Consider the following 20,579-nt stretch of genomic DNA (forward strand, 5'->3'; position numbering starts at 1 on the left):
GTAAAAAGTACTGAAGGCTGCTTGAGGGGTCCAGGGGCTAAAGATCCTGGAATCCAGAATGCCAGTTGGATTACAAACCCAAGAAGCCACTCTGCATTTGCTCCTCCAGACGGCCCTCCACACTAGCCATCCGTGTTTTTACCACCGTATTTCTCAATGTTTTTCTTTCCCTTTGCAAAAGAGAAAGAAAGATGTCCCACAAAACTGCCCTGGGTTGGGGGGTGTTACTGATCACACGCAAGCCTGGGAGAGCGGTCCCACACGGCAGGCGGTCCTCGCGCTGCCCTTTCGAGCCATGCCTACAGGAACTGCCCATGAGGAAATAGGCCACCCCTTCTACAGTGGAGTTTCACCTGTAATTAAATGTTAATTCACTCCTGCCTTGTCCCTGTGGCCATGTGCTGCTGGGAATCTGTGCCACAGTAACCTGGAACAAAGCCAGGGCCTCTCAGAAGAAAACCAAGAGGCATCCCTGAGTAAAAATAGATTTTCCTGACTATTAAATCCAGTGCTCCACCGGGGGAGCCAATAAGAGCACTCCCCAAGGAAGCTGAGAGCTGCCTCTGGGCAGAGAACAGATGCTTCCAGTAAATGCACTCCGCCCCACAACACACGCACACGCACATGCACCCGCACATGCACCCGCACAAACAAATTGGTATTACTCGGTCACCCATTAAATTCATCATGTTTCTGGTGGGAAGTCATCAGGACGAGGATGAGAAAGGCAAGAGCTTCTAACCATTCTCACGGAAGATGTGCTAACTTGGTGCCAGGCCCTGTGGGGAAATGAGATGAGGTCACCTTTCGGCAAACAGGGCCAGCGCCCCACCCACTGTGCACCTGGAGATCCCCTACAGTCCCTCGGTTTCCTACCCTAAACCCCAACGTCTCTCTGGCTGGGGCCATCACTGGCTGTGGGAGCAGAGGGCCTGTGGACAGAACTGTCCAAAATGCCACGGACTTAATGGCCCCATGAGGGGATCCAAAGAGGGAGGAGGGGTTGGATAAAGACCACAGCTTCCTCACCTCTTGTTCTACTCAGTCTCTCAGAGGCCCTTCAGTGGGGGGAGGGGGGGAAGCGCTAGTCATCCACCCTGGCCTCCTGCTCATTAATTTCCCCTGTCTTGGGAGTCATCCTTTTCTGACTAACTTTACAGAATCACTTTTCAAATACACTAATTGCATCCAAATCCTAGTCTCAGCAACTGCTTTCAGAGGAACACAAACTAAGACTCAGTTTTACTCTTAATATCAGTAATGACATTTCCAAGTTAGCTGTCTTAAAAGTGAACATCTCAAACCCAAATATCTACAGGCCAAAGCCATGATGGAGAAGCCAACTGGAACATGAGGGGTCCTGAGGGCCCAATATCCGGTCTCTCAGGGCTAGCTACTACACAACTTAAGAGACCATTGCCATGCAAGGAAGTGGCACTATTGCTAGATCTCTCCATTTTTATAGAGTCTGAAATTCTATATTTTACATGAGCTTTTTTAATGTTTAAACTTTGGAATCAATTACAAAATGTTAAAATACTATGAAATTAAGAGAAAACTGCTCACGCATCAGAGCCCACACATAATCCCCCAACTTATAATGTCTGCTTCCACTGGATTTGTCAGTCAGGCATCCACTGGGGACCTCTTCCCGGGTCCTTTAAAATGAGTGGTGAAGCCAGAAAGCATATTGTGGAGAGGAGAGGAAAGAATTAGAGGTGAGGTTAGAGAAAGCCAGTGTAGATGTTTGTTACAGAGCAGAGAGAGTAGTTCTTGAGGTCAGAGAGAGAAGCACCTGAGTTTTTAAAGTTTGGTCGCTCGAGAATGTAAGCAGAAAGACCCAATAAGAAAGAGGAGATTGAAGACAGAGGAGAAAGACCGGGTAGCCGATTGAGAAAAGTCTGTCAAATGAGGGCAAGAATGGACTCAGGGGGCCAGGTGGAAGCTTGGCCTCCATAATGAGGCAAGCCCAGCACCCTCGGAGATGGCCCTGGGGCATAGAGGGGCAGTGAAGTGTGGGATCCCTGACACCCTAAGGTAAAAAAGTTCTGAAGCACCCCAAGGCAGACTGTCCCATTCCTTTGAAAATAACCTGTACTGGGTATTTTTTTATTTCATTTTATGTATCTAATTATAAAATTGGTAACATGTTTATTATAGAGATGTTGGAAAATGCAGAAAAGCATATAGAAGAAAATAAAAATGTCCTGTTATCCCACAACCTAGAGATAACCACTGTTTATATTTTGCACTTCTACATTTGGCCTTCAAAGTTGAACTATATGGTACATACTGGTTTTTTTTTTTTAAAGATTTTATTTATTTATTTAACAGAGAGAAATCACAAGTAGGCAGAGAGGCAGGCAGAGAGAGAGGAAGGGAAGCAGACCCCCTGCTGAGCAGAGAGCCCGATGCGGGACTCGATCCCAGGACCCTGAGATCACGACCCGAGCCAAAGGCAGCGGCCCAACCCACTGAGCCACCCAGGCGCCCCTGGTACATACTGTTTTATAATCTGATTTTTACTTCTTAACATGTCATGAACATTTCCCATGTCATTAGATTTTATTTTAAGATATGAATAGTTGTAGTCACACGGTATTATCCAAAGACTCCCACACTGGAATATAACACACACCACAAGCTCTTCCTACAATGTGACACTGACATGCCTCTATTAAGAGGTGGGATCTTTGTGTGCTTGGGTGACTCCGTGGATTAACCCTCTGCCTGTGGCTCAGGTCATGATCTCAGGGTCATGGGATCAAGTCCCACATCAGGCTCTCTGGAGCCTGCTTCCCCACCTCCTCTCTCTGCCTGCCTCTCTGCCTACTTGTGATATCTCTCTGTCAATAAATAAATAAAATCTTTAAGAATTATCCATGGATGGACATTTGGATTGTTTCTTTCTTGTTCCTTTTTACCAAGACACCTGTACTGAAACTTGTCCTGCAGATACAGTCATTTCTTGTCACTTCTTTGTCTGAATTCTTCCCAGGTTCTTCCACTCAATTACTGAGGAATATTCGTCACTCTGTTTTTCACCCCTAAAAACAAATTGATTCCTTACTGAAGCCTTCCTTTAAACTGACTTGTATTCAATTTCTCCCACTTACTTTCTTTTTTTGAAAAAGGCTTTATTTATTTATTTATTTATTTATCTGTTTATTTGGAGAGTGTGAATGGGAGGAGGGACAGAGGGAGATGGGGAGAGAGAATCTGAAGCAGACTTTGCCTTGAGCGTGGAGCTTGATGTGGAGCTCAGTCTCATCACGGTGAGACCATGACTTGAGCTGAAATCAGGAGTTGGACACTTAACTGACTGAGCCACTCAGGTGCCCTCTCCCACTCACTTTCAAAGCAAAACAAAAATCTTTCCAGAGTCTATCAGGTAACTCAAAAAATTTTTTTGTTAAAACAGGCTTTGTAATTCGAATAGGGTTGAGGCAAGGCTAGCAGGCATTTCTGACTTAGCTGGAAAAATCTGGGCCAAGTAAATGTTACCAAAACTCTCTCCTTTGTGCTTCCAGCTGATCTGATAAATTAAGCACTTGACTTGAAAGAGAAAAGAAGCCAGTTGTTTGGTGTTAGAGCAAAGAGGCCCAAGAAGGAATTGGTGGCGCTCCCTATCTTTACCCAGTCTGTTTTCCCCACACTGACCTCAACACAGTCCTCTCACTGTGATGTGTGATGGACATGGTGCACAGTGGGTGTGAATTGGATTACCCCTCCTGGGCCAGAACTACAGCGCGGCTGCCCCATTCTTCAGTCCAGTTGTTGGATCCATGTGGACACTCCAGGAGCCATGGCTGACACATTAGAGTCAAGGGCTTGTGTCTCATGCACTTATTCCTTCTGAAGACCTACTGAAATGGGGGCTAAGTATAATGGGTTCAATTAATTGATCTCACTTAGAGGAAGAAATAGTTCACTGAAGCTTAAGAGTGAAAACATTTGTATGGCCAAATCTTACTGACCAGTTCTATGTGTCATTAAAGACTAAACATCAACATCAACCATCAACATCCTGATCTACTGAACAGTTCAAAACAAATCTATCTAAACAGTATAATTCTTACTTCTCCAAAGTAAACGCTTGAAAATTACTCCAAGATTCTGTTTGGCATTTTCCTGTCTTAGAGGTCAAGTAGGATACAAGTTTTCCTTCACTATCTGAAAACAGAACGTTCCTATGAAAACTTGCATAAGTTGAAATGTTGTGAATGGAAAAGAATTACCATTTTGTAGAAGCAAAAGTCATCTTCAAATATCTTTCAGTTAGCAAAAGAATGGGTACTGATGTAGGTCTTTTGTAAAAGCAAACTGTCATAAAGCAAACTCTCAGACAGCAAGGGAAACTTCTATTTTGATCTGGGTGAGGGTTTTTGGGTGCTGATCAAGGATACAGTGATCAACAGATGAGATGCCTGAAGACATATACTCCCACCCCCATAAGAGCATCTCTCAAGTGGCAATGAAGATCAGAAAGTTTTACCGGTAAGCTGTCTTCCCTCGTCCTCTGCTACTTAGGATGTAGGCTGCTAATAGTTATGGAGATGGGTTGAAAGGGAAGATATTTTGCAATACAAGTAGAAGCATGTATTACTAGTCCAGATTGTTTGGGTCACCTGTGCCAGAAACATAGCACAGATTAACTTAAACATAAAAAAAGCAAGTTATTGGTTAACTAATGTTCAGTAATGGCTGACCCTAGGAGCTCAAACTACATCACCCATTCTGCCTTCTTCGGTATTGTCTTCAGTTAGTAGATGAGGTCAGCTCCACCTGAACCAAAAGATGGAGAGGGTTAGTTCACCCAAATAAAAGCCAGGATTTCAAGGTAGACAAGGGCAAGAAATTCTACCACAAGAGACCATAAAAGTGACCGCCATGAATCTTGCCCTGAGAGGCCACAATGCCTGATCTCATGGTGCCTTTTCAGCATAAGTACTAGAAATACACTGATGAACAAAACCAATACTCCCTCTGCTTTCATGGAATTTGCATTTTAAGGTCAATATACTTCATTATGACTCCATCTAGACTAGCCCCTGTCTTTATTAATTACCACACAATAACTTATGAGAGGAGTATCAAGGGCCAGAGCCTGACACAAATACTGGGTACATATGATTTACAGAGGGAGTGTTCTTAGGAGGGAGAGGAGGATAGAAATAAGGTAGAGCAGGGGGAGAAGCTAAGCAAGACAGTGGTTTCTGCTGAAGTCAGCTTTAACCTTGATCCCACGGGAAGCTCTGGAGCATGAATTATAAGGCAGAGTTGGTCCCAGCTGGAGGCTAGAGGACTGGCCTTGTGCAACTCCATGTCAGTCACTCATTGGCTGTGGGCTGCCCTGGGTGTGCTGGGGTTGTAATATTCCAGGCCAGATGGCTCCTGGTCTGGCTGAACAACACTCTGAAGGGGACAGCTCTGAACCATTAACCACCAACACTCCCAGCTGCTGGGGGTGATCTACTGGTCTGGTGAAGGCAACTGCATGGTATCAATGGTGCTCCCACAGGAAGGATGATGTTGACTACTTTTCTCATCATGTAATATAAAATGCCTATCTATGTATTGGATAGCAGCTTTTATTTGATTAGTTAATTAATTATTCAGTTAGTTAAATGATATGACCAAAGAGCAAAACAGCAGTACTAGTAATAACAATCATCATGAGAGGTGAATTAAACTTTCTTTACATCTTTCCTAGGACCTTGGTCGTTCTTTTAGGAAAAATAATAATAAAAAATTTAGGCTGCAAAGTAAGCTGAGTCTTTCTCAACAATGCACAGGGTAGTGAGGGGAATTTAAAGGAATGAGGTTGAGTACTCTAAATTGTGTTTGGTCTCTGAAGAGTGCATGTCTACCAGGAAACCCATGCTTCCTAAAAATGGAAGCACCGATAAGGTCAGGACAATTACAGCCTTTAGTCATTTGTAACTGAAAGCTTGTAACAGAACAAAGTGCAAGTTGAAACCTCAAAATCCAATTTCTCACTAATGGACAAAAGATTATGTCTGTTGGAACATCCATTGCAGATGAACAATGAGCAGTGTTGGTAAAACTTGTATTCTTTCTACAATTTAAAATGATTCTGTTCATTAGGAGTTGTATGTTTATTAAATGCAAAAACTTTACAAGGCATTAAGAAAATGTCAAAGGATCAACTTTCCCAGAAAGGGAACTGGAAGCCCTGGGGGCCCAGGGTCTGCAGGTATCTGCAGTCAGGACTGAGGCCTGGGAACCTGAACCCACTGTAGGAAATGGCCCAGTGAAGGTTTTGTTTTGAGGAACAGAAGTGATCACATACCTGGCTCCCCACCACACAGAGAGAACTTCTGTCAACATTACCATGACTTTACTATTTCCATCACATTTATTAGCATAACTTTGCCATGGCAGGAGACTCCTGCCCAGGAAAGCAACTTCAAAGTTAATTATATGATCCCCCCAAAAGACCCATAGATGCCCTACAGGAAGCATCAACAGACAGCTTACTTTCTAAAACTCTTTGAACCCCTCACCTCAGAACTTCTACTTTGCTGTTTCCCCCAATTCTAAACCATTACGTCATGATCTTTGTCAAATCCTAATCAAGCATCTCACTGAAAGTTTCGCTTTAAATAAAACTTCTATTCCTCAGGAAGATCCAGCTTTGCCTTTGCCCCTTGAAGACAAAGTTCTGTTGCACTCATGCTCTCACTCATCACAGCGCGCAATCAACTCAGCGTTGTCTTATCATTCGGCTGTGTTGGCATTTGGGGAGCTTGTATTTGACAGAGTTTAATAGCTGTAGCCTTTCTCAGACATGAAGCTTAGTGCTTGCTTCTCTCCCACCCTCAAACTTTTACTCCAGGCTAACTTGTTGAATCCCTCCTCTTAATATTGTGATATTTTCCATCTTACTCTAAACTCCCTCAAATGAAAAAAATAAGGATAGAAACAAATCTTAAGGGCAGGTAGAAAAATTACATATGTGAACCTTTAAGCACCTAACATTAAAGCTTTGAAATCTGTCTGTAAAAACAAAAATGATAGATATACAAGGACATATCCACAATCTTTATGACAGAATTAAAAATATCAGAAGTTGACAGAGTAGATACAAACAAGAATATAGAATATTTGAGTAATAATTAACAATGTACATTAAATATAGCTTCAAGACCAATAACACATTCCCTCTCCTTGATTCACTTTCTATACTGAGCCTCCATGACCCATCTTCTCTGTTTTCCTCCCACTTCATTGGTGCTTCTTTCTCAGATCTTTGCTCGTTCCTCTCATTCTCTCAGACTTAATGTGTGTGTCCCACATCTTGGTGCTGGCGCTCTTCTCCTCTCTATTTACACCCACTCCCTTAAAGAACTCATTTGGTCTCTTGGCTATAAATACCAACCTCCTATTAGCAGCTCTTAAATTTGTATCTCCATTCCAACCTCTCTTCTGAGTCCTACATTCACGGATCCAATTATGTACTCAACACAACTCAAATTTAGTATTTTGGAAATTGAATTCCAGATCTTCACCTCCCAATCTGACTTATCGACAGTCTTCCCCACCTCGGTAGATGACAACTGTAGAAAGTCACACAAGTCAAAACCTTGGCATGATCCTGGACTCCAATCTTTGATTCCCATCGCTAATCTGCCAGGAAATGCAGTTGGCTCTGCCTTCAAAATATATCCCAAATCCAATCACTTCCCCCCACCTCTAAGACTGGTGATGCAAATCACCATCAGGTCCTATCTGAAAAATGGCAACAACCTCCCAGCCACCTCCCTGCCTCCACTCTTGGCTTTCTACAGTCAGTTCTAACGGTGTGAGCACTTAAAAGCTAAATGGGATCATGATACTCCTCTGTCCCAACCCACTTTACTAGAAGTCAAGGTTCTACACAGCCCTACAAAGCCCTGCAGGAAGTGCAAATATATGCATGCACACACAGTTACCTACCTCCTCTACCCTCACATGCCACAGCATCTTTTCAGTGAGGTCTATCCTGACCACCCTATTAAACTGCAGTCCCAATCCTGCTTACCTACTCTATTATTTTAGAAAACATCTGTCACTTTCCATAGTACATATATCATTATTTTATAATTTGCTTATTCACCAAGTATTGCTTATTGTCTGTTTCTTCTTGGCAGGATCTTTGTTGTGTTCACTGATGGATCCTAAGAATCTGAAGAAGTGCCTGGCCCTCAATAAATATTTGTTTAATAAATATGCAGTTCTTCATGCTAAGAGGGAACATTAGCAAATTTTGACCACACAATTAAGCCACAAAAGGAATGTTGACAAATTCCAAAGGCAGAAATTAAGTAACTTTTAATGACAAATTAACAACCAAATAATACTTTAAAAAATCTTTACACTTTGATACTTCATTTATTTATTTTTTAGGAGCACTTTGATATTTTAAAACACTTTTCAGCTTCTCTCATTTCTTCCTCCCTTCTCTTTCCCTAGCCCAGCCTGCCTTGGAGCCCCCCAAGAAGCTTGTGATTTCCCGGTGATACTCTATGCTTTGTGCTACCAACATGCTCAGTTCTGAGCTGCAAGACTGTGGTAAAAGAGGAACCCTGCTGTAGAGCTGCCACTACCAGATCAACAAACACGAACACATTCTGTCTGTGAGAGCATCAGCTCAATGGAGGAGAAAATCAGGCAATGGGGTACAGCATTCTATGCAATGACAGTGAGTACTTTGCAACTGATCTGAGATATGGTATGTCCCACTGTGGGCAATCAGGCAAGGAGTCCAGGCCTGGAGACCTGACTGAGTTTTTCACACTGGCTATGAGCACTGGTCCATCTCTGTGTTAAGTGAGCTTGGAGACACACGTGATCCATGTGTCTTGGTTATGATCATGGGACTTGGATATCTAATGTTCATCATATTCTCTTTCATTTTATTTTACTGAAAACACTGTTTAAAGTTGAAGTTACCATGTGTTTAAAAAAAAAAAACATACAGATCATAAGTGAAGAGCTCTGCTATGGACCAGATTGTTTCCCTCCCATCCCCCAAATTCATATGTTGAAACCTTAACCCCCAATGTGACTGTGTTTGGAGATACGGCCCATAATAGGATGATAAAGGTGAAATGAGGTCGTAAGTGTGGACCCTAATCTCGTGAGGCTGGTGTCTTGTAAGAGGAGGAAGAGACACCAGAGTGCTTTCCCCTCAGCCCCTCTGCCATGTGAAGACAGAGGAAGAAAGCAGCCATCTACAAGCCAGGAATAGAGTCCGGAAATTGGCTGGCACCTTGACCTTAGCCTCCAGAACTACGAGACAATAAGTTTCGTTTCTGAAGCCACTAAATCTACCATACTTTGTTAGGTCAACCTAAGCTGATTAACACAAGCTCAATGTATTTTCACAAAGTGAGCCCACACCCATGTAATCACCAGAGGGGGTCAAGATAGAAAATTATCAGCATTCCAGAAGTCCTCGTCATTTCCCCTTTCCCAATCCCTCTCTTCCTCAAAGTTAGCCAATATACTAACTTCTACTAACCATAGATCAGTTTTGCTTATTTTTTGGGACCTAAATAAACAGAAGTATACAGGGTAAAAAAACCCCATTTTCTAAATAATTCCTAGGCCAAGGGCCAAGGAAAAAAAAAGTAAAAGAAAGAAAACTAAACACTATTATATTAAAAATAAAAGCACGGTCTCTAAAAACCTGTGATACAACCTAGTTATACTTAAAGGAAAACTTTTAGCATTACATGAACTTTTTAAGATTAAAAAAAAAAGATTGAAAATAAATAAACCCAATAATCTGTAAAAAGATCAAATGAGTGGGGCACCTAGGTGGCTTGGTCGGTTGGGTGTCTGCCTTTGGTTCAGGTCATGATTCCAGGACGGAAGTCTGCTTTTCCCTCTCCCTCTGCCTGCTTGCCCTCCCTGCTTGTGCTCTCTCCCTCTCTCTGCCAAATAAATAAATAAATAATCTTAAAAAAGAGAGAGAGAGCAAGTGACTCAAAGCAAAGAAATTAGAAGAAAGAAGTTAATAAACATAAAGGCAAAAAAAGAAAGAGAGATGAAATAGGAAACAAAAATTAACATGGGGTCATCTGGGTGGCTCTATCTCTGTCAAATAAATAAATAAAAATCTTAAAGAAAAAAAATTAACTTAGACCATCGAACTAAATGCTTGTTCTTTGAGAAGACAGTCTTCACTGAATGACTTTCCTTTGTCCTTCAAGAGCCTTCATCTTATCAATCTGATTCTATGTTCTGAGATACTGATCTCTGTGTACTATACCCCAGAGTCCCAATTGGGCTTGGCCACTGGGAAGCACCATCTGGAGTTGGGAGAGTCAGATTAGAACATTTATTCCTTTATTCCGTTTATCTCCTTGGCTGTGGACTGTGTCTGCCTGTGTCTCATTGTCAAATCCGAGCTTCTCCCAAGGCAACCTCCCCAGGGCTTTCTTCCAGGTTTTGGTCACTGCCTCCTCCCCTCACCCATTCCTGTCTAGGAGTGACAAAGCCACCCCACTGCTAACCCCTGGAATTTGCCTGTATCCTGACCACACCTTTGTAAAGAGTTCTTTGTTAAACTCCTCCCAAATTACCCGATTTGAGAGTGCCAACTATCTCCTGACTATAACAGTACCTCCCAAATTTTTAAATTACAAATTAATTAAAATTTTAAAGTATTTTGGCAAGCCTCATCAAGAAAAAAGAGAACACACACACTCTTAGGATCAACAAAGGAGAAATGACTGCAAACAGGGAGGTTTGAAAAGTTTATTTTAGTCAATTATATGAATAATCAATTATGTGAAACTTTGTATGAATAGATCTGGAAAACTACAGAAAATGGATTATTTTCCAGGGCAGTATAGATGATTAAAACTGGTTTGAGGGATGCCTGGGTGGCTCAGTTGGTTGAGCGGCTGCCTTTGGCTCAGGTCATGATCCCGGCGTCCTGGGATCGAGTCCTGCATCGGGCTCCTTGCTTGGCGGGGAGCCTGCTTCTCCCTCTGCCTCTGCCTGCCACTCTGTCTGCCTGTGCTTGCTCTCGCTTCTCTCTCTATGACAAATAAATAAAATAAAATCTTTAAAAAAAAAAAGAAACTTAAAAAAAAAAAAAACTGGTTGGAGAGGGGCGCCTGGGAGGCTCCATCATTACGTGTCTTTCAGTGCAGGTCATGATCCTGGAGTCCCAGGAGCAAGTCCCACATCATCAGGCTCCCTGCTCCACAGGGAGCCTGCTTCTCCCTCTGACCCTCACCCCACTTGTGCTCTCTCTCAAAAAAATAATTTTTTAAAAAAAATTGGTTTGAGAAAGAAAACAACCAAAAAAGAAAAGGCAAAGATCTACCTAAACAAGACACTTGGGGTAAATGATTAAAACAAGACAAGAGAATATCCATGTTACATAAATTGTCCTACAGCAGAGAAAAAGGTGAATATCTCCCCAGTTCATTTATGATTGTGGCATCAATCTGACACTAAAGTAAGTAAATGAGAAGAAAGCAATTGGTCAGAGCACCTGGGTGGCTCTGCTTTCAGCTCAGGTCATGATCCCAGGGTCCTGGGATTGAGGCCCACATCAGGCTCTCTGCTCAGCAAAGAGCCTGCTTCTCCCTCTCCCTCTGCCTGCCTCTCTGCCTACTTGTGATCTCTATCTCTCTGTCAAATAAATAAATAAAATCTTTAAAAAAAAAAAAGGAAAGAAAAGAAAGCAATTGGTCAATTCTACTTAAGAATATAATGAAAAAATATCCCAATAAAACACTAGCAAACTGAGTCCAGCAGTGAATTAAAAGAGTAATATATTATGGGTTTATTCCAGAAATGGAAACATGATTTGACATTAAGACATGTATTACTATAATTTAGTATAGTAAGAGATTAAAGGAAAAATATATCATCCTCTCACTAGATGGTGAACCACCATTTGGTGACATGAAGATTATTCCACATTATATTACTCTCAGCCCCACAGCAGAGGTTTTCACGAGCTGGTGGGGAGAAAATGAGCAACAATCATCCATTTCCCCATCCTGGATTGTGAGAGAATAAAGAGTCATGTGGAGGGAAGCACTCCCCGTAGCCACGAGGGAGGTTAAAGGCAGGGAGGTGGGGAGAGCATTCCCAGGAGTGGTTGAGGCAGGAGACAACATAGCTTTTCAGGAAGTGGAGAACGGTGGTGACTGAGTCAAGGACAAAGAGGAACACAACATGCGTTATGTGACAGGTGAGACAGCAGAGTCGCCTTCATCAAAACCGGGTCCCTGGGCTCCTAGGTGGTACCAAGAGATTTCTGAGAGCAGACAGGATTCTGGATCCTCACCTTCTTTATGAACTCCTTCCTAACACAAATCTCTCCGAGAAAAAGCTTGCCATCTGCCATTCCTCCTTCTATCGTAGACAAAGATCACTTCACACATCCAAAAGCTTCCCAAGAGAATTGTGCTAGGGCACAAATACCTCCAGGGAATCCAAAAACTGGACATGTCGCTCCTAGGGGAGACTCTGACCTTAGCTTTTCTGTAGTGATGTAGTTGTAAAGGAGTGGGTATAACATATTTATTTGAATTTTAAATGCAGCAACTTCTGAGAAAAAGTAGACCTGATCTGGTGGTTGGGTTTGATCCTGGGGACTGGCATTGCCAAGGAGACTGTACCCAGGCATTTCCATAATTTTAATAGGCTGAATCTGTGACTACAATGTCACATTGTAAATCTTAAATATATTTTGTTTGGACAAAAATATATTTAAGATTCATATATTAAATGTGTACACTGGAGATCCTACCCTTCACAGGAGTCTATGCTTCATCTGATCTTAAAATGAAAAGAAGTAGATGTTAACTGAAAAGTGTATGAAGGGTACATAGTGATGATATATTCTGTAGGTCCAAGAGCTTGAAGAAAAGTGCAGTTGAAGTCTGGGGAGGTGGGCACTGGCTAAAGAAAACAGAGATTTTCACCATCTCTTGGGGGTGAGGAAGGGCACTGTGGGGAGGGTTCATTTCACGTGCTTGGGTCACGGGGGATCCAGAAACCCTGCGCTTCGCAGCTATGGGAACAGGGGAGGGAGGTGAGTGGAGGACATGGAGAATCTTCTGGTGGAAACACTATTTTTTTGAAATCTCACTCTGCTTTCCACCTTTGCTTTCCTTTCTCGCTGTTATCTCTCTGCCCTCCGCCTTTCTGTTTTTGTTGAAAATCTCTTCCTCCCCCACCCCTCCCCATTCCTCCCTTCCTATGTGAGGAAATAGGAAGGAAGGAAACTTGTTGCATTGCTTCCTTCCCCTTCCTGCTGTGACTGAATCAACATCAATCCTGAACTAATGAACATGCTCTACTGTTAATTCATGTTTTCGTGGTTCAGGCTCTTAGTACTTCTGGAAATGGTGCGAGACGTATTTTATTTCTCTCGTTCCAAAAGTGCCATTCAGTTACCATTTCCTTGTAAATGATAGGTGCTTGCATTATTCTCTGTAGCTCAGAAGGTCTTGACAAGCTAGGAAAGAGCTCGTCTAGGCTGTATCACACTACACACTTTCCCGGCTTGATGATGCTTTCCCTTCTCTTAGAAACCTGCAACACGGGGGTCTCTGTGACCATCCTCCCAAGGGCACAGCAAAGGTCAGGCCTCCCCTCCTTTCTTTCCACAGATTGCCCCTTCTTTTTTCCACTTTGACTGTGAGGGTCATGAAGGTCTTTTTCCTTTATATCTGGTTGGTCGCACTCCCCGATTTCTGCCCTCAGGGTTTCTGTTGTTCCTCCATCACTTCCTGAGGTTTTGATTGCCATGGCCTTCCCTGCAGGCCGGCTTACACTGGGGGCCTGGAGTGTCCGGGAGGTTCCCCAACCTGCAGGACAGTTCCCTGCTTGGCAGGGCTCCTCAATGAGTTGTTCCTTCTGTGAAAAGTCAAAGCGTCCCTTTAGTCATGTTTGCAGACTATCATTGTCTACACCTCTTTCACACCTTTAATAATCTAGTGCATGGGGGCACCTGTGGGCTGTCTGGTGAGTGTCAGATCAGGTCACGATCTCAGGATCCTGGAATCGAGCTCCGCATCGGGCTCCCTGCTCAGAGGGAGCCTGCTTCTCCCTTTCCTGCTCCCCCTCCTCTCTCTCTCTCTCAAATAAATAAATAAATTATTAAAAATAATAATCTACTGCATGGACCGCAACCAGGCTGGAAGCTGGTTTTCATCTCAGTTCTGCAAATACCAGTGAGATTCTGGGCGGGTTTCTTTTTTTTTTTTTTTTTTTTTTTTTTTTTGGGCGGGTTTCTTAATGTCACTGGGCCGCATCTGGAAAGATAATTTCTAAAGGACCAAGTTTGTGATTCCATTGAGTCCTTTGGTTAGTTGGCATCACAGCAAAATACAGAGTGTCTTGCTAATGAGCCCCTGTCAGCCTCACTCCTCCTCTCTGTAATTCCTGAACCTGGCCAGGCGTTGACACATGGTAGGCCGTGAATGAAATTTGATGTTTGGATGAGCACATGACAGATTTCAACAGACACTCCGGAGCCTGCTTGGGCAGGGACATGGTAAATGCCATGAAAATCATGGAGTTATAAGGACTTCTAAGGACTGGGATGCTCTCCCCTCCTCTGCAATTAAACAAGACAGCCTTGGGGACGGTGTTGCTTCTCCCCACCCTGCCCTCTCCAGTGGATGTTCTGCTTGGGAATGAATCCTCAGGGCCCAGGGGAGAAGGGTTTAGCAAGCACTGGACAAAACACAGTATGCTTAATAACCAGTTAGGCTGCCCCCAAATCGCATCTTGTCTTCAGCAATATCTGTAATTGACGTCTAAGTAAACCAGCAGCTAAACTCACCACTAGCTCTGGGAGAAGGATCTATTGTCAAGATCAAGGACAGAACATTTGGCTTGAAGTCAGCATCCTTCCATTCTAAAAGCGGCAGCAATTACAAGAAAATTAAAAGCAGGGCTCCTGCCTCTGAGAAAGAAAAGGGAAGTTGTAGTTATTGTAAATCTGTTAATTTTTAATTTAATGGCATGATTATTTTTTCCAGAAAAACTGTTACTAAAGCATCAGTATAGACTACTATGGGTGGTGTGAAGGAATGATGGCGTTCTATGTATTTGCAGCAAAAGTCACTTCATTGCATTGAGACTAAATTTATTTTATGGCTGCACACCTCATCAGATTTTTTTTTTTTTTGGTCTTAACTCCTTTTATTATTTTTTTTAAGATTTTATTTATTTGTCAGAGAGGGAGAGAGGTAGCAAGCACAAGCGGTGGGGAGGGGGCAGGTAGAGGGAGAAGTAGGTTCCCCGCTGAGCAGAGACCCCCCCCCCCGCAATGTGGGACTCGGTCCCAGAACCCTGGGATCATGACCCGAGTTGAAGTCAGACACTTTTTTAAAAAATTTATTTTCAGCATAACAGAATTCATTGTTTTTGCACCATACCCAGTGCTCCATGCAATCCGTGCCTTCCTTAATACCCTCCACCTGGCTCCCCCAATCTCCCACCCCCACCGCCCCTTCAAAACCCTCAGATTGTTTTTCAGAGTCCATAGTCTCTCATGGTTCACCTCCCCTTCCAATTTCCCTCAACTCCCATCCCCTCTCCAACTCCCTATGTCCTCCATGTTATTTGTTACACTCCACAAATAAGTGAAACCATATGATACTTGACTCTCTCTGCGTGACTTATTTCGCTCAGCATAATCTCTTCCAGTCCCGTCCATGTTGCTACAAAAGTTGGGTATTCATCCTTTCTGATGGAGGCTTAATACTCCATAGTGTATATGAACCACATCTTCCTTATCCATTAGTCCGTTGAAGGGCATCCTGGTTCTTTCCACAGTTTGGCAACCGTGGCCATTGCCGCTATAAACATTGGGGTACAGATGGCCCTTCTTTTCACTACATCTGTATCTTTGGGATAAATACCCAGTAGTGCAATTGCAGGGTCATAGGGAAGCTCTATTTTTAATTTCTTGAGGAATCTCCACACTGTTCTCCAAAGTGGCTGCACCAACTTACACTTACACTTACTTTTACACTCCCACCAACAGTGTAATAGGGTTCCCCTTTCTCCACATCCTCTCCAACACATGTTGTTTCCTGTCTTACTAATTTTGGCCATTCTAACTGGTGTAAGGTGGTATCTCAATGTGGTTTTAATTTGAATCTCCCTGATGGCTAGTGATGATGAACATTTTTTCATGTGTCTGATAGCCATTTGTAGTCTTCATTGGATAAGTGTCTGTTCATAACTTCTGCCCATTTTTTGATTTGTATTTCCCTGATGCCGAGTGATATGGAGCACTTTTTCATGTGTCTGTTGGCCATCTGGATGTCTTCTTTGCAGAAATATCTGTTCATGTCCTCTGCCCACTTCTTGATTGGATTGTTTGTTCTTTGGGTGTTGAGTTTGCTAAGTTCTTTATAGATTTTGTGCACTAGTCCTTTATCTGATATGTTGTTTGCAAATATCTTCTCCCATTCTGTCAGTTGTCTTTTGATTTTGTTAACTGTTTCCTTTGCTGTGCAAAGGCTTTTGATCTTGATGAAATCCCAATAGTTCATTTTTGCCCTTGCTTCCCTTGCCTTTGGCGATGTTCCTAGGAAGATGTTGCTGCGGCTGAGGTCGAAGAGGTTGCTGCCTGTGTTCTCCTCAAAGATTTTGATGGATTCCTTTCTCACATTGAGGTCCTTCATCCATTTTGAGTCTATTTTTGTGTGTGGTGTAAGGAAATGGTCCAATTTCATTTTTCTGCATGTGGCTGTCCAAATTTCCCAACATATCATTTTTTGATATGATTATCTGTTTTGTGTGTGTTGGGTTTGAGAAGTTCTTTATAGATCCTGGTTATCAATCTTTTGTCTGTACTGTCATTTGCAAATATCTTCTCCCATTCCGTGGGTTGCCTCTTTGTTTTGTTGACTGTTTCCTTTACTGTGCAGAAGCTTTTGATCTTGATGAAGTCCCAAAAGTTCATTTTCACTTTTGTTTTTTTTGCCTTTGGAGATATATCTTGAAAGAAGTTGCTGTGGCTGATATCGAAGAGGTTACTGCCTATGTTCTCCTCTAGGATTCTGATGGATTCCTGTCTCACATTTAAGTCAGACACTTAACCAACTGAGCCACCCAGGCATTCCATCTTAACTCCTTTTAAATTAATATGTTTTAATAACAACAATATATTGGGTTATGGACATTGGGGAAGGTATGTGCTATGGTGAGTACTGTGAAGTGCTATGGCGATTCACAGACCTGTACCCCTGGGACTAATAATACATTATATGTTAATAAAAATTTTAAAAATTTAAAAAAATAGCAATATAATTATTCTGGAACAACCCTTAAGGACAAACATGTTCATTGCTTATGTGCAGGGGATAAAAAAATTTTTTTAAATGCTGATAAAATAATGCAGGCACATAATTTAACAATTAGTATAAAAGTTAGTTCTCTCCCCAACCTCCCCCTCCCCCACATATCCCCCCTGTTCTTCTTCAGGAGCACCTGCTTTCAAGCCTTTTAGTGTTTCTTCTTGGACTTAGTCTCATACTTGCAAATAGGATGCTCTTGATTTCCATTTATGGCATTTGTGAATTTAATTCTTACAGAGCATGGCCTCTGCTGCCTCTTCTTATCTTCTCAATATGGTTTTATCACACTTTTTTGGTTGAACAAATGGCCAATGTTAGTATTGTTCACTGGTGAACTAAATAATTCTACGATGTACTTCCTTCTTTCACAGTATTCTGTTTTTCCCTAGTTTTTATTTGCTTAATTTTCTGTGTATTTTTTCAAGTGACCCCCCCCCCAGAATTTTTTTCATCCTCCCCATCCTGCAATTATCACTGCTGGTTATCAACAGCAACACCAAGATGACTCACTCCTTTACTAAGAGCCTCCCTTGTTCCCACTCACTTTTCACTGAGACTGTGTTACCAAGACAGTCCTATTTGGAAAAAGGTAAATTGAGTTCTGTTTCCTCCAGGGATGTTCCTGCCTCTCCTGGGGCTGCTGGAACACCCTGAATGTTTTTCCTGAATTCCCATCCTCTGCCTCACAAAGTAAGCAGGGCTCAAGGTGTAAATTCGCCTGTTCACATCAGAACACAGAAGGCTTCACCAGTAAAATCCAAACAAGGACTTGTTTATGTGCCAGGTATCACAATGGATGCAGAGCGCCAGATATGTTCCCTAATGTCAAAGATACTGCAATCAGGTGTACCTAGTAGCATAGGGGTAAGACAAAACCAACAAGAAGTGCTATAAAAAGCTGACTTTTTTCCCTTCCCACCTCTGACTGATATTTTTGTCACCTCTTAAATGTAGTAATATTTGTAAATTTCTTTCCTTCTGTGTGTTTACCCTCTAGCCCTGTATGTCAGATATGACATTAACGTCTTTTGCATAATTTTCATAATTTTTTGGAAACTCACTTGGCCTCCAAAGCTTGCTATCTGCATGACTGCTGACAAACTACTTAAACTCATTGACCTCAATTTCTTTATATCTAAAATGAGAATAATAATGAAGAGTATCTTAAACCTTTGTTGTATTTAATGAGAAGATGAACGTGAAAAGTTTAGTCTAATACCTGACACTTGGTAAACAGTCAAATATTAGCTATCATCTTTAGGTTGGAATTATCATTTATTACCATCCTCCTCATTTTATTCGGTCTTGGAAGAAAATCCTAATGCATAACTTCACCATCCTCTAATATGCAGCATTATTATTAAAAACTCTGGTAAGATACTATAGTTAATAATTATAGTTAATATTGCTATTTGAAAGTTACTAAGAGATTAAGTCTTTTTTTTTAAGATTTTATATATTTATTTGACAGACAAAGATCACAGGTAGGCAGAGAGGCACTCTGCCTCTCTGCTCCCCACTGAACAGAGAGCCTGATGCGGGGCTTGATCCCAGGACCCTGGGACCATGACTTGAGGGGAAGGCAGAGGCTTTAACCCACTGAGCCACCCAGGTGCCCCTAAGAGATTAAATCTTAAAACATCTCACAATAAAAAAATTTCTAATCGTGTGTGGTGATGTATTTTAACTAGATTTCTTGTAGTGGCCATTTTGCAATATATACAAAGATCAAATGTTGTACAGCTGTAACTAATATAATGTTATATGTCAGATATCCCTCAGTGAGAAGAGAAGTCTGATGCCAATCTAATTTCCATTCCTATGTAAGTAACTTTCTCCCCAGTTTTCTATCACTGATGTTTGGAAAAGTCACAATGACTAACATGCCTTGTTTGCTTCTTCTCTCACCCATGGTGGTAGGCACTCAATTTAGCACTTTCAATCTGAATATTATTTTTTTTTCCAGTTCCGAGGATTTTTCTTGTACTACTTCTCTGATCATCTCTTATATGATTTCATTTTCTCTGCTCTCTTTCTGAAACTTCTTATTGTGTGGTATACTTTCAGGTTTGGCTCTCTATTTTTCTTATCATTTCTCTCCCACTTCCCATATCTTTCTGTTTTTATAATACATCCTAATATATTTTCCCATCTTTATCTTCCAAACAATCGATTAAATTCCTCACTTCATCTACCTCGTTGTAAACGCCCATCGGAGGGTTTCATACACTCCATTATCTCCTGTTCCATAGCCTTCTTTCTTGTTTAATGGCTTCGGTACCTCCAAGCCTGTCTGAGAAGCTGAATGGCTGTTCTTTCATATTTTCTTCTATTATTTGCACTGTCTTCGTTTTCTCTGAGTTCTTTTTTTCTGGCTTGTTCTGTTTTCACTGTTGTTTCTTGTTTTCTCCCACTCTATCATGCATGTTGGTGGCTTTTCTCTACTCAGTCTTAGCTATCAGATCAGACTTATCATTTAGCCTGGAGCTGAGTTCTTCAGTCATCACCAGAAATCTAATGAATCATCCAAACCAGACTCTAGAGTCTAGACTATTTGTAGGAGAGCCTCAGAACACCCATCTATAATCTCCCGTGGTGAAGCCATGAAGGGTTTGGTCAGAAGAAACTCAGCGAAACAGCCTGATCGTTTTTAGACAGAGGGCCTCCTTTCTCCTTCAGACAAGACTCTGCAATACATCCCCAAGCACTCCTTTATAAGCCCCAGTCAAGCCCATGCAAACTTTGGGAAGAAATGTGATCCCTATTAGCCAGTTTCCCTTGAATTTCTCAGCGCTCTCTGGCAGTTTTCCTTCCTAAATAGACATCACAGTTTACTCCATTTTTTTTATTTAAAAAAATAATTTCTCTCCAAACCCAAACAAAAACAGTAAAACAAGCAAGGGCATGCTTTCTGGGAAAAACAAACAAAACAAAACAATACTCACAACAGAAATAGGGGTGTCGTGGTGGCTCAGTTGGTCAGGCACGGAACTCTTAGTTTCAGGTCAGGTCATGATCTCAGGGTCTTGAGAATGAGAGGGCTTCAGGCTTCAGGCTCTGAGCTCAGCAGGGAGTTTGCTTTCCCCACCCACCTCTCTCTCTGCCCCTCCCCCCAACTCATGCACACAGTCTTTCTAAAATAAATAAATAAAGCTTTAAAAAAACAGAACAAACAAACAAACCAACCAATGACACCAAATCAGAAGTATTTAAGGATCATGG

The 20,579-nt window shown here is 42.0% G+C and overlaps 1 long non-coding RNA gene across 2 annotated transcripts in view; it reads right to left on the reverse strand.

Moving 5' to 3' along the window:
• LOC122908968 overlaps positions 1 to 20,347 on the reverse strand; it is a 27,011-nt gene extending 6,664 nt beyond the window's left edge. For both annotated transcript variants that reach the window (XR_006385058.1, XR_006385059.1), the window contains exons 1-3: positions 20,303 to 20,347; positions 3,661 to 4,785; positions 674 to 779 (exon numbers count right to left, since the gene is read on the reverse strand). This is a non-coding gene — a long non-coding RNA (uncharacterized LOC122908968). The remainder of the gene's footprint in view (positions 1 to 673; positions 780 to 3,660; positions 4,786 to 20,302) is intronic.
• Positions 20,348 to 20,579: the final 232 nt, after the last annotated feature.

This window comes from Neovison vison, chromosome 6 (genome assembly GCF_020171115.1).
Source record: "Neovison vison isolate M4711 chromosome 6, ASM_NN_V1, whole genome shotgun sequence".
Taxonomy (NCBI): Eukaryota; Metazoa; Chordata; class Mammalia; order Carnivora; family Mustelidae; genus Neogale; species Neogale vison.